Genomic DNA, 16101 nt, shown 5'->3' with positions numbered 1-16101 from the left:
CTGGCTTACACCAGACAGGTGCGGCCCATAGCTCCGCGTGAATCCCGCCGAGCACCGTGCACTCTACCATTTCTACTCCCCTTTCACACCCAGCGGGTCTGCATGGCCACCCTCCTTTCTTACTACCCACTTTTTGTGATTCTCAAAGGCTATGAAAGACAAAAAAACTTTCTGTAAAAAAAAAAAAAAAAAAAAAAGGACGCCTGGGTGGCTCAGTGGGTTAAGCCTCTGCCTTCGGCTCAGGTCATGATCCCAGGGTCATGTGATCGAGTCCCACATCGGGCTCTCGGCTTGGCAGGGAGACTGCTTCCTCCTCTCTCTCTGCCTACTTGTGATCTCTGTCAAATAAATAAATAAATAAATAAAATCTTTAAAAAATAGGATTTACATAGAAAAGAGAGAGACAGAGAGAGAATGGAGTGATTTGGTTTTAGCATTTTCAAAGTGTAATGAGACTCCTAATGAGACTGTCCTGGCAAAGTGGATGGAGAAATTAAGAAATTAAATTTTGCTCGGTGCCCTCCCCAGGGGCCCAGAGTGGGCAGAACCACAACGTGGACCCTGTGCGCGTCAGGCAGGTAGCAGAAAACGGCAGCTGCACAAGGCAGTCAAGTGACCCTCAGCATCCGAATGGTGGGTGCTCGCTCTGGCAGAGCATTTACTATAATTGAAATGATGTGGAGAAGGTCGGTGTGGGCCCTGCACAAGGATGACATGCAAATTCACGAGGCGTTCCATGTTTGAAAAAAGAAAAATCGGGATGGAGGGAGGTGATAAAACAATACCATGGAGGGTCCAAAGATGTCAAGACAAGTGAAAGGAAGGGCGGTGAAAGGTGGCGCTTGGGAAGACTTGGTGAGCACTTTTTAAAATCTGAGCTCTCCGTGGGCTCAGGTTTGTGTTTGGTTGGCCATGCCTCAACCTTATGCTAGTCCTAAACGAAAAATAACCAAGGCCCCCAGGTCCCCTTCCCCTGTGCTGGAGATGTGCTCACACAAGGCATGGAGAATGGAGAAACGGGTTTTCCTGTTGAGGATTAGTGGGAAGGGAAGACAGGGCCCCAGGGCAAAGGATTATGTAGAAGAGGCCCCCGGAGGCTCTTCATAATGTTAATTTCTGAGAAAAAAACTAGTGAGAATCCAACAAGAGTAAGGTCTGCCACTTAAAAGCAGACAGGTCACGAGAGATGTATAGCTGACTGTGAACTTCCAGTTAGGGGCTGACCTCTACCTACCCTTCTGGTCTCCTTGTGGCTGGCAGCTGAGGCCTCCCCACCCTGGACAACCCAAGGAAGCTGCACCCAGCTACCCTGTACTTGAACTCCGTCTTGTGTACCAACAAACAGAGGGATGGCCTGCAGGGTTTTGACAAAAGGAGACCATCCACAACAGGAATTTGGTGGTATTTATATTAGGCAGGTGAGGACAGGGACGCAGTCTCCTCGTCAGTTTCCCAGCTGCCACAGAGCCCTGCATACATAATCAGAAGTAAAAACATCTCAGGCCTCTGCAGCCACTTCCCAGGCTCCCCGTAAGAGTTTCTGATTACCAATGGGGTGTCTCAGATCTTTCGATAACAGGAAAAGAGGCATCTTAGGGGCTAGATGGAAACATTCCAGGCCCTGGGATCTGGTTTCCCGATCTGCAAAACATTTTAATAGTGGTAAAATATGCATAACATAGAATCTAACATTTTATCTGTTCTTAAATGTAAGTTCATTAGCACTGTTGTGCAACCATCACCACTGTCCTAGATCTACAAAAAAATTTTCTTAAGATTTTAGTTTTAGGGCGCCTGGGTGTCTCAGTGGGTTAAAGCCTCTGCCTTCAGCTCAGGTCATGATCCCAGAGTCCTGGGATCGAGCCCTGCATCGGGCTCTCTGCTCAGCGGGGAGCCTGCTTCCTCCTCTCTCTCTGCCTGCCTCTCTGCCTACTTGTGATCTCTGTCAAATAAATAAATAAAATCTTAAAAAAAAAAGATTTTAGTTTTATTTATCTGATACAGAGAGAGAGAACAAACAGGGGGAGCGGCAGGCAGAGGGAGAAGCAGGGTTCCCACTGAGCAAGGAGCCCGATGTGGGGCTCGATCCCAGGACCCCGGGATCATGACCTGAGCAAAGGCAGACGATTAACTCACTGAGCCACCCAGGTACCCCTAGATCTGCAAAAAAAAATTTTTTTTTAAAGATTTTATTTTTATTTATTTGACAGAGAGAGATCACAAGCAGGCAGGGAGGCAGGCAGAGAGAGAGGAGGAAGCAGGCTCCCCGCTGAGCAGAGAGCCCGATGCGGGGCTCGATCCCAGGACCCTGAGACCATGACCCGAGCCGAAGGCAGCGGCTCAATCCACCGAGCCACCCAGGCGCCCCCGATCTGCAAAATTTTTAATCAGACTCTGTAATGTGATGATCACAGCAAAGTGCTGATTTCCCTGGGAAGGCCCTTCCTGACCTTCTTTTGTGAAATCTTTCTCTCATAAACTAATAGCCCCGCCAAAATACCAAAAATCCTTTTGAGCTGGAAGAGATGGAAGTGCCACAGTGGAGTACTACAACTATAGCCTCTTGTGTGCCAGAGGGGCTGTCCATTCTCCATTCTACTCTCTTTCCTTACCACCTAGCCATCTTTTCTGAGCCCGTCCAAATCTGAACCAGCTTTATAAACATCTTTTTCCAAAGTTTCCTTCCCCCAAACCAACTCATCCCTTCTGGTGTCCCTGGATGATTGCATATTTAACATCTAAATGAAAAGGAGGGGCGCCTGGGTGGCTCAGTGGGTTAAAGCCGCTGCCTTCGGCTCGGGTCATGATCCCAGGGTTCTGGGATCGAGCCCCGCCTCAGGCTCTCTGCTCAGCAGGGAGCCTGCTTCCCCAGCTCTCTCTGCCTGCCTCTCTGCCTACTTGTGATCTCTCTCAAATAAATAAATAAATAAATAAATAAATAAATAAATAATTTTGAAAAGGAATAATTGAAAGGTTGAGGGGTGAAGGTTTTCAACCTTGCTGTAGGCAGTTCCATAAATGGAAAGGCTTCCAGAGAATGACAACATGGGGAGATCACTCTGGTCTGGAGCACCTAGGAAGATGTAAGAAAATAACTTGAGAAAAACTGTTGGGAGCGCAAGAGAGCAGAGAGGGATGGAGGAATAGATGGAAAGGGTGATGAGACCTATGTGGTCTTGACTCTCAAGTCTTTTTTTTTTTTTTAAGATTTTATTTATTTTAAAAAAGATTTTATTTATTTATTTGACAGAGATCACAAGCAGGCAGAGAGGCAGGCAGAGAGAGAAGAAGGGAAGCAGTCTTCCCGCTGAACAGAGAGCCCGATGCAGAGCTCAATCCCAGGACCCCGGGATCATGACCCGAGCCAAAGGCAGAGGCTTTAACCCACTGAGCCACCCAGGCGCCCCAAGATTTTATTTATTTATTTGACAGACCGAGATCACAAGTAGGCAGAGAGGCAGGCAGAGAGAGAGGGAGAAGCAGGCTCGCTGCTGAGCAGAGAACCTGATGTGGGGCTCAATCTCAGGACTCTGAGATCATGACCAGAGCCGAAGACAGAGGCTTTAACCCACTGAGCCATCCAGGTGCCCCAGGTCTTTACTTATCTTTAACTCCAGCTCTAATGGCTCCTTGGAACACCAGGCTCCTACACGCAGCTCCTCCTGGACAGCTCCTCTTGTGCGTCCAATAGCACCTCAAACTTCACACAAAGCAGAACCCTTCGTTTGACCAACCTTACCTAACCTTACCTAAACTGATCTTTCCTCAGTACATGACAAAAATCTGAAGGTCATCCTTTCAGAATGGCTGAAATAATCTTGAAAAGGAAAACCAAAGTTAGGAGACTTGAAGTTCCTGATTTTAAAACTTACTCCATAGGGGCGCCTGGGACCTTTTGACAAGTGTCAAAAGAAGAAATAGATAATTGGACTTCATTGAAATTAAAACCTTCTAAGGACACCATGAAGAGAGTGAAAAAGGGAACCCACGGGCTAAGAGAACATATTTTCTAAGTCGTATGTCTGACAAGGGACTTGCAGTCAGAATACATAAATAACTCTTACAACTCAATAATAGTGAGACCACCCAATGAAAAAATGGACAAAGGATCTGAACAGACATTGATCCAAAAGAGTATGGCCAATTAAACATAAGAAAATTAGCCACCAGGGAAATGCCAACAAAACTCCTTCATGCTTACTAGGTTGACTAATAAGGTGGGCAATAACAACATCCTTTTCTCCAGCATCCTTGGTGAGGATGTGGAGAAACTGGCACCTCCACAATTTGCTGGTGTAAAATGATGCAGTTGGTATGAAAAAGCTGCCTGGTTCCACAAAACATTAAACATAGTTTGCCAGGTCATGATCCCATGGTCCTGGGATCCAGCCTGTATTGGGCTCCCTGCTCAGTGGGGAGCCTGCTTCTCTCTCTCTCCCTCTGCCTGCTGCTCCCTCTGCTCGTGTTTTCTCTCTCTGTCAAATAAATAAAATAAAAAAAGAAATTCCCATCTTAAAACAAACAAACAGATATAGTCTGCCATGTGACTCAGCCATTCTACTCCAAGGTATATGCCTGAGAGAGTTGAAAACATGTCTACACAAAAACTTGTATACAAATGTTTACAATAGCATTATTCATAATAACCAAAAAGTGGAAATAACCCCAAACCCCATCAACTGATGAACGGAGAAACAAAATGTAGTGTATCTGTACAAGGGAATATTATTCAGTGATAAAAAGGAACGAAGCAGGAAGGGAGTTCTGTCACATGAATGACAAGGGTCTTGAGGCTATCATGCTGAACAAAACAAACCAGTCACAAATACTGTATAAGTCCACTTACATGAAGTTCCTGGAGTAGTTAAATTCAGAGAGACAAAGTAGAATTGTGGTCGCCACAGGCGGTGAGAAAGGGAGAAGGAGAAACTTGTTTAATGGGAATAGAGTCTAGTTTTACAAGATGAAGAGAGTTCTGGAGACCAGTTGCACAACAATGAGAATGTGCTTAAAATACTGAAAGGTACATTTAAAAATGATTAAGATGGTAAATTTCATGTTGTGTATTTTTCCACAATTAAAAAAAAGAGGGGTAGGGGCGCCTGGGTGGCTCAGTGGGTTGAGCCGCTGCCTTCGGCTCAGGTCATGATCCCAGGTCCTGGGTTCGAGCCCCGCATCGGGCTTTCTGCTCAGCAGGGAGCCTGCTTCCTCCTCTCTCTCTGCCTGCCTCTCTGCCTACTTGTGATTTCTCTCTGTCAAATAAATAAATAAAATCTTTAAAAAAATAAAAAAATTAAAAAAAAAAAGAGGGGTAAAGTAATGATACATTCTGTAACATGGATGATTTTGAAAACATTACGCTAAGAAGCCAGACCACACACTGTACAGTTCCATTTATATGAAATTTCAGAATAGGCAAATGTGAGATTAGTCGTTGCTGGGGGCTGGGAGATCTAGGGGGGAAATGGGGAGTGATTGATACTGGTTACCAGCTTCCCTTTGGGGGTGGTAAAATATTCTCAAAGTGAATTGTAGGTATGGTTGTGCAACTCAGGGAATATACTGAAAACCAATGAATTTTTAAATTTGTGAATTGTATGGTATGTGAATTATAGCTCAACAAAGCTGTTCAAAAATTAAGGTAGGAAGACTGAAAATGAATGAGCTCTGCTTCTTTTTAAAACTTACTCCTGTTAGGCTCTGTGACCTAACAATATCTACAGTTGGCAATTGCATTCTCTTAACAAACTGTGGAACATGAGGCTGTTGCTACGACAGAATCGGAGAGGGGGCTTATTCACAAACAGGAACACAGCTAACTCAGTCTGAAGTTGGAGAGAATGTCTGTAGCTTGAAGGGAAAAAATAACCCAGCAGTGGAGATAGATTAGCAGGACTTTTAAATTAAAAAAAAAAAAAAAAAAAAAAAAAAGTAACAGGTTAAATGCCTTTTTTTTTTTTTTTTAAGGTTAAATGGTTAAATGCATTTCTAGAAAAAACTAAAAACCTTCGGGGCACCTGGGTGGCTCAGTGGGTTAAGCCTCTGCCTTCGGCTTGGGTCATGATCTCAGGGTCCTGGGATCGAGCCCCACATTGGGCTCCCTGCTCGGTGGGGAGCCTGCTTCCCCCTCTCTGCCTGCCTCTCTGCCTACTTGTGATCTCTGTCTGCCAAATAAATAAATAAATATTTAAAACAACAACAACAACAAAAACTAAAAACCTTCAATACAAAGGGCTTGTGAAAAAGTCTCTAGAGTCTTGACTGCTAATTTAGCATCTAATAATTTTTCTCATTCTGAGGAAGTCCTACAGTCTACCATCACTGTGTAACCTCCCCTGATTTCTTGACAGGAGAATTCGGAAGGTCAAACGTGCATTTTGCCTTGCTTCTCATCATTCTGTATTTAGTCATGTTCTGGAACATTGAAACAGACAACACCTGCAAAGATGTTTAAGGGTAGAATAGACAGTGCTGTAAAAATGATATTAAGAAGGACAGTGTTCAGTCTTGAAGGAAACCCTCCCACATGCTTCAGTGTGGGTGAACCTTGAGGACATCGTGATGGATGTATTTAAACCAGTTACAAAAAGATAACTACTCTATGATTCCACTTATATCAGGAACCTAGAGCACTCAAACTTACAGACATAACATGGAATGGTGGTTGCCAGGAGGAAGGGGAATGGAGAGTTGCTTAATGGATACAGAGTTTCAGTTTTGCAACATGAACACATTATGGAAGTCTACTGCACAGCCATGTGAATATACTTAACACTAATGAACATTTAAAGATGGTTAATATGGTAAATTTTAGGTTATGGGTTTTTTACCACAATTAAAACAATTTTAAGGCAGTGTTGACTTAAAAGGCTTAATAGAAATTTCATTTTTATTCTTCTATTAAGGAATGACTGACAAGGAAAGGATTTTCGAATTTGATAAAGGAACTTGCTGGCTGTGTTTATCTTCACTTTTTACTCCTGCTGGAGTAATGAAAACAGATCACTTGGTTTAATTTTGTGATTATTTTTACTTCCTGGTTCCTGCCTGATTATGCAATGCTTTTGGTTACAAAGAGGAAAAAAAGAAAATTTATGTGCTAGTCTTTTATTTTTACAGCATTTCATTAAAGAGGACTGGACTGAGAAATATTTCTATTTATATGAAGTTTTTATGAAAACGTATTTCTAAATAAATTGGAATTTTAGGGCCTGGACCATTAGTTATCTTCCCTAAGGGCTATGAGCTGATGCTATTTTATATTTCCAAGTTTATTCTTATTTTAACTGGTTTTACAACACACTAGCTTCCTCTTTCAACAAACTCAAAAGGTCATAGAATCTTGAGTAAATCACAAAATCTTTCATAGAATTTTTAAAAACTTCTTTACATTAACTCTGAAATGTAATCATTGCTTGGAATGGCCTCTGACAATTTGATACAAAACAAGCCATAAAGGACAGGCATTCATTTACAATCACGTACAATAGGTCAACTCTGGGAATAGCTACTAACTATTCTAAACCTGTACCATGTGCCTTCCTGAGTTGTTATCTCTGCTTTTAAACAATCATCATATGGATGCAATTCAAAGTGTGTTAAATGTTCTCTAACTTGACCCAAAGCCTGATGGGAGTTCTAGTGTTAGATTTACATCAGATACCCTTAAATACTGAGAATGAGGCAGTGGTTAAGATGGCACAGTCTCCAGGTCCTACTGGTAATTATTTCTAATTATAAAGTACCATGGTGTTTATTTTGTTTTCTGTCTGGCTGACCAAGAGGATGATTCTTGGGCAGTTGCTACAGTAGGGCCTCCTTCAACTCCTCTGAATGGCAACTGTATCTAGCTCTGTAAAAATAAAGAAGGGACAGTCAGCTTGGAGGGGACTGCCAGTCTCACCCATCACCTTCATATATTACCTTATTTTATCCTTTTGATAATTCTCTGAAGCTGTCAGAGAAAGAAACTGAGGTCTAAAGCAATTATGTGATTTATTAAGGTCAGAGTCTTTCACTTCTATTCATTCATTCTTCCCGATCAAAGCTGCCTGTGTGCCTAACTAGGCACAGGGAATGTAACTGTGAACAGAAATCCATCCTGCACTCCATGTTTTTCCAGTCCCAAGAAGAATCAGGTACGGAAACATGATTACCGTACAGGACTTGTGTCTCTGAATGGCTGATCTCTGAATGCTAATCACTTTACTGTTCCCCAGGTGTCCAGCACTCTTTCTACATGTTCCTATCTTGGCTCACTCATGTCATGTCATCTCGTCTCGTTTTGTGCACGTGAGTGAGAATAATGATTATACATGTGGGCACATACATAAACATGTCTTATGAAATGTGTGTTTGTTTTTTAAGGTACAGGATTCTCTATCTTCCATGCCATTAAAGGATCATAGAGCTCTGTCTACTTTACTAAGAGACCTGTTGGCTCCCAGGAAATCTCATCCAGTTTGAGCCCTGGTAGTGACAGTACAGTGTCAAGGAAAGAATGCTAATGATTCTTCCACTAGCTGATCCCAAAAGCTTGGCACAGGGGAACTCAGTCCACTGAATATTTATATAGTACCTTGATTAAAAGAGCTCGAAGCAATATTCTAAGCAGCTGAATTATATTGTATTTTAAATATTAAAAAAAAGCTCCTTTATCAACACTCATTATTTGCTAAAAAAAATTACAAGATAAATTTCATAGAAAGAAGGCTAGAAGTAAATTTGTGAATGGTGATAATCTCTGGGTGGTGGGATTATATATGATTTTAATTACTCAAAATTCTACAATTAACATGGAATTTTCAGTTAGAAAAAATATCACATGATCAATTAAAAATAAGCCATAAAAAACTAATCTCACTCATAATTTCTTTAACTCATAATTTTAAAAATACAAATTAAAATAATTCTTTAGACCTATCATACTGATAAAGATTTTATAAAGCTAGTACACTTAGCTTAGGCAAGGGAACAGCAAAGTAGGCTCTGTCATACCCAACTAATGGGATTACAAATTATCACCAGCTTTTTGGAGAGTAATTTGGCAATATCTATCTATGAAAATTTAAATGCACATACATCTGAATAAAATAATGCTACTTCTAAGGGTTTTTCTTTTCTCCCTGACAGATATACTTGCATAAGAGTGCAAAGACTGTTCAGTGCAAAATCAAATTGCAGAACAGTGAATATAACCCCCTTTGTGTACAATGAAAACGTCTGGAAGAATATTCCAAAAGTTAACTTTGGAAATGCCTCAGAGAAGTGAGAAGACTGAGGTTGCTGAGGGCTCTTTATTTTTTTTAATTAATACCGTTTGATATTATTTTACTTCTGTTACATTGAGCTCTATTTTTATTTTTAGCAGTTTAATTGGGGGCCTAATTCACATACCACACAATTCACCAATTTAAAGTGGTTTTTAGTATTCACACATTCAGTGTTTTTGAATATATTCACAGAGCTGTACCATCATCACAGAGTTGTATAAGCATCAGTGTACACAGATAATTATGTTGTTCACCTGAAACTCATATAATGTTATATACCAAATTTGCCTCCCTCCCCAAAAAACGGAAGATGCTCCAAAAGTGAACTTATTATTGGCAAGAGAATGTGTGAGATACAATCAGAGGAAGTTTAAATGGTAATGGAATGATACACATAAAAAAGAAGAAAAAATATAGAAGGACAGAAAAAGTTGGAGAGGGTCGTGGACAGAAAAAAAGAAAGATGTTAAAATGAGTTTGAACCAGGAACACATTAGATCTGCCTTTGTTAAATAAACATATCTGGATTTTGTAACAAAAAGATCAAGGTAAGATATTCGGGCCTGATAAGGAAATAAAGAAACTCTTGATTTGATGGTGCTGCAAATATCTGGATAAACTAGATTCTCTATAAATCTGCAGAAGGCTGGATATGAATTCCATCTATGGAAGACACAGATAAAAAGAGTTTAGAGAAATATACTCACTTTGTAGTTGCCAGAAATCTCTCCTGTGTTAGGAATGTTGACAGCGAGATACTAATTCCCAAGTAATAAATACTTAACTGAACATCAATAATGCTCTGATTCGGTTAAGAGTATCTGAGAATATAAGGAGAGCTGGAGAGAGAGCAAAGGGCTCCTGAAACATCCTGACACACTTAATCAACAGAAACCATGCAGGAATATTCTTTTTGGCTCAAAGTTTTGTACATGTTTTTAGAAGAAGGATGAGAAAACATACATTTGAAAAGTAATGTTTTATAAAAACATTCCACAAAAATCACATTTAATCTCTGTATTACTTAAAATAAAACTACCTTTTCTATGGGACTTTTCCCTCATTAAAATCATCTTTGAGCACTACAGATCTTGGGAACATTTTGTAGGTATGACCTTATTTTCCTTTTTCCTATCTTTAAAAAGCATAGTCCAAATGTGCAGTTGGAGTTGTCTCTGGGATAGGATAGGATAACTTTACCGCTTATCCTATAAAATCCATTAGCTTGGGTACTATTAACTCTTATTTACTTAAGTAGGGCTGTGTGGTGACTATAGCAATACTCTAACTTAACATCAATAAAATAATGGAAATGTACACAAGATAGGCACGCCGATGGAAAGTCTGTTCTTATAAATGAGTAAATGTCAGATTAAAAATAAAAGTCACCGGGGCGCCTGAGTGGCTCAGCGGGTTAAAGCCTCTGCCTTCAGCTCGGGTCGTGATCCCAGGGTCCCAGGATCGAGCCCCGAGTCGGGCTCTCTGCTCAGCGGGGAGCCTGCTTCCTCCTCTCTCTCTGCCTGCCTCTCTGCCTCCTTGTGATCTCTCTGTCAAATAAATAAATAAAAAAATCTAAATAAATAAATAAATAAATAAATAAATAAATAAATAAATAAATAAAACTCACCAGTTTTTGAATTAGGAAACTGCAAAGCGAGGCCGGGCAATAATTTACAACAATTAAAAATTTAAGGTTAGACTGTTGTCTGATGAGATGGATCATCTTCAGAAGTATCTTCAGTGGTGATAGTTTTAAAAATCTGTTGACTCTTCAAATTCACTCACGTTGTGGCTAACAGTTGATGTTACTGATCTGATTCCAAATCAAGCAACAAGGAATCGTCGAGAATAAGCTATCCTTTGAAGTATTATAATATGGTGTTTTTCTGTGTCTGCACGTGTGTGTGTGTGTGTGTGTGTGCGCGCACATGTGTGTGCACGTGTCTAACACATTTTACTGGGAATTAATGTACTGCGTATGCTGGAGACTGTTGCTAACAATGTAATCATCTCTATGCTCTGACTGACTATAACATCTTAGGAAACCATAGGATAATAGAAAATGTTACTATTTCTGGTGACATACTGTGCAGGACAATGATCAGACTCTTAATTCTTAGTTACTTGCTTGAAAGTAAAATTGCTTTATCAAACAGGTTACCTAAGTCTTGTCCTGTGACTGTGACAATAAATTAAAAATGGAACTGCTTAAACCTCCAAAATGTGCATAATGGTAACTGAAAGAATGTCACTTCAATGACAGTTAAAACCATCCATCTCCGTGGGCTAAATGTAGATACAACTGGAAGCTAACCTTGGCTTTCAGGCTTGAGGTTAGACTAGCAGGACTTGTATTGTCATCTGGACAGGTGGCAATAACCTTAGCTGGGGATGTCAGAGCCTCCCCAGTCTTCTTTTAGATCTTACATCAAGCTACCATGAACCCTGGCTTCGGAACAAATTTTGAATGCCAGAAAGCAAAGGCGAAGGGTTAACCGCTCGTTATTTTTTATTTCTCAGATGCTAAAATATTTTAAAAAGCAGGGACAGCTCAATTTAGATTACAAAAAGGCGCTCTGATGAAAAGCAAATGTGTTCCTAAATGTATTTTGAAATAGATGGTTAGAAAGCTAACATAGAGTTTGTGGTCTAAATATATCATTCTTTCAGAGGCAGAACATATTGCTGGGGGGGGAAAAAATCCTCCATCATGGGACTTATGGCATATAGTAACCAAAATGTTTTTCCATCCTTTGAATTTTCAATGTCGGGAATTATTCAGTAGACCCAGAGAGAAGTCCTAAATTGGAAAAGCAGCTGCATCCAAGGTCATCTCTCTTGTTTCCAAATATATCTTGAAACAAATGCAAGAAGGGCACGTTGCTGAGTGTTATCTGGACATATATAGTTTCAATCAAATTCTTCAAGAAGTGTCAGAATAAAAGTTGAACATTTGTTTGACACTGCCAAGTCACTAGCAAGTGGGTCTCTTCAAGCGTGGAGGCTCTCCTTGGTGACTTGGCAATTAACTACAACAAAAAGGAGTTCTTTTTCCTACTCTCAAGAAAAAGAAAGAAAGCACAGTTAAACACCAGCTCTAAATTTTCTCTCACATTTTTTAATGTATAGAGAATCATCTAAACTCATAAAAATGTCTCTCAACAGAAGCAGAACTCTTAAATATACTGTCTCTAAGCTCAATTCCTTGGAATTATCAGATCCTTTTCACACATCTGAAAATGTTACATGGAACAAAAAAGTGGTATGTCGTCTCAACATAGAAATGACACAGAGTAACCTGAATCAAAGAATAAAATGCTGAAACTTTGAGTTAGTGTAAAAAAAAATATCCCCCTAAATGCAAAGAAATAAATAATTGGCTTATTGCCTCTCCTCTGTCATGGAAAAAGGAACATACTTAGTCCATGTTAGCAGTCTCCTGTGGCAGCGATCGTCTGTCATTCTCTACAATGCAGTGAGTCTCTCATTTCTTCCAAGTGTTCAAGGAGCAGCAGGGATATTAACAACTCCCAGGGATATTAACAACAACAAATGGACATGACTCACGACTGCACCACCTCAAAACCTTCAGCAATTTGGTTTCCATCTCCAAATTATTCCCGATTCCCTCTGGTCTTGCCTGGTTAGTACCTGAAGATACCACATTCTGCCCTCGTGTGCAGAAGGGTTTTAACTTGTACCTGCATCTCCAGCCTGTCCAAATTGTTCCAGCCCAAAGTTTTTTTTTTTTTTTTTTTTTTTTGCCTTTAGATCTGTTAAACTTGATCCCATTCCAAAAACCTGCACTGAAACTTTTAGAGACCCTAAACTCTGAGAAAAGTCTAAGGAAATCTAATAGTTCTGATTTTTCTTTTCTTTTCTTCTTTTTAAAGATTTTATTTATTTGAAAGGAGAGCAAGAGACCACAAGCAGGGGGAGCAGCAGAGGCAGAAGGAGAAGCAGGCTCCCCACTGAGCAGGAAGACCGGTGTGGGATCTGATCCCAGAACCTTGGGATCATGACCTGAGCTGAAAGCGGATGCTTAACCGACTGTTCCACCCAGGTGCCCCTAGTTCTGATTTTTCTAATGAAAACTTCTTTGATCTTTGAAATATCAAACACTTGCAGAAAATTCAGAGTGTATCAATTTGCCTACTGGATAATCCAATGCTGAAGACTGCTTCAATTATTGGTTACATTTCTCATCTTGGTAACTAAGACTTCAAGTTCCCTGAAAGGGGAGGCCATACCTTTCCTGCTTGATGTGCTTGATACAGAGCTGGATGCAGGAAAGGGCCAATGATCACCTGCCGGTTTCATCCCTGAGGCGCTCTCACACTCTTCCATTCACCTGTCCAAATCCTCATCTTTCCAGGCCCTGATCATTCCTCCCTCTTGGACAAGAGCTCCTGGACTCCACTTTGACCCTTTAGTCTTCTCTAAATCTCTGTTGTGATTGAATTTTGATAGCACTACAGAATTTAGCACTTGATTACTAGGTTTTGGTATGTTTGCTACTCTTTATTGTTAGTTCTGTTAAGGATGGGGCCATGTCTTATACACTTACTATACCTTTTCGTAGAGTGTAGCTGAGCGCCTATCCCATCAGATTACCCAGCACAAGGGCTTGGCACGTGACAGGAGCTCATTTCTCTCTCTAATGTATCTGGGTAACTTTCTGAGCCACTAGACTTGTCATTTCCTGAGCGTGCCCTGTTATTAAATGTCTTTATGTCTTCCTCCTTTCCCATGGCTATTGAAATCTTAACTCCTTCTTATGAACCCAGCTCAAGTCCCACCTCTCCCAGTAGTCTTTTCTCAGTCTCCTGTGTCAGGATTAATTGCTTCTTCCTCTGAGCTCCTAGTTCTTTTTATACATAAAAGAACTTTAATTTTTGCTACCTAATATTAGAGTCTTCTAGTCTGTGAGCTCTTTGAAAGCCAAAACCAGGTTACATTTACTTTATATTTTATCACTTAGCACAATGTCAAGCACACAGAAGATACGCAATAAATATTTGCAAATAAATAAATGAATTTACAATTTCATTCTACAATTAATCAAGTAATATCTTGCTAACTTCTTTGGTTTAGCTTTGGCATTTTCATAGAAGAAGGTAAGAAACGTCTATAAAACAATTCAATGGATTCTGGATTTGACCAAATTAAATAAACTTAGTGGTTTGCTTAATACTGTATTTCAAATTTCAAGTATTGTATTGTATTTCAGTTTTTAAGTTCCATTGCAGCATTGTTCACAAAATTAAAAAAAAACTGGAATCTATGTATATGTCCAGCAACAAAAGACATATATGATTTTAACACTTTTACAGAAAGATTTAAATTATAACCGATACAGCTTCCATTTGTTCTATGTCTTAAAGTATTACTTCTTTCTTGACACTTGTTTTTAGCATAATTCCCATATCTGGATGGTAGGATTCATTTTTACTCATTTACTAAAGTTTTTTTTCCTCTTAGGTACAGTAAGTGAGCACATTTTTAAAAAAGAACTCTATGGGACACCTGGGTGGCTCAGTTGGTTGGGCAGCTGCCTTCAGCTCAGGTCATGATCCCGGGGTCTTGGGATCGAGTCCTGCATCAGGCTCCTTGCTTGGTGGGGAGCCTGCTTCTCTCTCTCCCTCTGCCTGCGTGTGCCCTCTCTCTGTCTCTGTCAAATAAATAAATAAAATCTTTAAAAAAATAAGAAAGAGCTCTAATTTCACACATATTATAGTTCATTAAATGGACATCAGCCTGAGTCTGATACATGGGTCGCACTGTAGTTCATACAGCACAGGAGTGAAGAGCACAGGCTTTAGGCCCCGGCTGTGCCCACAGTTAGTAGCTGCATTAATACCGTGGAAGCCTGTCTGTGCCTGCTTCCTCATCTACTCAATGGAGATAATAGTATTTACCTCCTGGGGTTATTGCGAGAGTTCCATTAGTTCAGACATGAAGCACTTAGGACAGTATCTGGTCCATTCTAAGTGCTCAATAATGATTATGATTACAAAGCTTCAGGGAGTAAAATTGGTTCAGTCTCACTTTGCCAAACTGCTGTTTCTAAAAAAAATGTCCTCCCTCTGTAAGTTTGCTTCATTTTTAGAACCCAGAAACTAATCAGGCGGTGCTCTTTAACAATGAGACAGGCTCCCTCGTGAGGAGTGAGCCGCATTGCGGTTACTCCACTGAGGCTGGAAAGTGATTTGCTACGAGCGGCGCAGTGCTGATTTCTGTACTGTTGAGAGGGTGAAAGAGAGCTCTCAAAGGTCCCAATTTAATAGATGATTACCCGAATTATTCTGAGCTTCCTTTCCAGCCCCAGAATGCCGCGGCTCTTTACTAGGTTACCGTGTGCAGGGCAGAGAGCAGCAGCCCTGCCAGGACCCTGCTGGGACCCTCTGAACTGAGGTGGGAACTAATACTGTCACTGAAAAACAGAATTCCTTAATTTCCTCCTGTGTTCTGTCTGAATAGTGAATTTCCATAGCAGTAAACCGAGTTTGGTGACTCAAGTCTCTCGGCAATTCTAGAGAGGAAATTGTGAAATTACATTTGCTGAGAAAGTACTTCCAGTTTGCCAAGAGAGGGAGCATGGGAGCAGAAAGCATATGTTCGTCCAAGTCTTTTGAAAAATACTTGTTTGGGGGCACCTGGGTGGCTCAGTGGGTTAAAGCCTCTACCTTCGGTTCAGGTCATGATCTCAGGGTCCTAGGGTGGAGCCCTACATAGGGCTCTCTGCTCAGAGGGGAACCTGCTTCCCCCTCTCTCTCTGTCTGCCTCTCTGCCTACTTGTGATCTCTGTCAAATAGATAATATCTTTTAA

General features: G+C 40.6%; 1 non-coding gene across 1 annotated transcript; it reads left to right on the top strand.

The window, feature by feature from the left end:
* The first annotated feature begins 639 nt into the window (after window positions 1–639).
* LOC125082754 (U6 spliceosomal RNA) lies at window positions 640–744 on the top strand. Its single transcript, XR_007122079.1, has one exon. It is a non-coding gene; the product is annotated as a U6 spliceosomal RNA (small nuclear RNA).
* Window positions 745–16101: the final 15357 nt, after the last annotated feature.

This window comes from Lutra lutra, chromosome 12, assembly GCF_902655055.1.
Source record: "Lutra lutra chromosome 12, mLutLut1.2, whole genome shotgun sequence".
NCBI classification, from domain to species: domain Eukaryota; kingdom Metazoa; phylum Chordata; class Mammalia; order Carnivora; family Mustelidae; genus Lutra; species Lutra lutra.
Note: the sequence above shows the minus strand (reverse complement) of the source record. Positions and strands in the feature narration are given on the sequence as shown.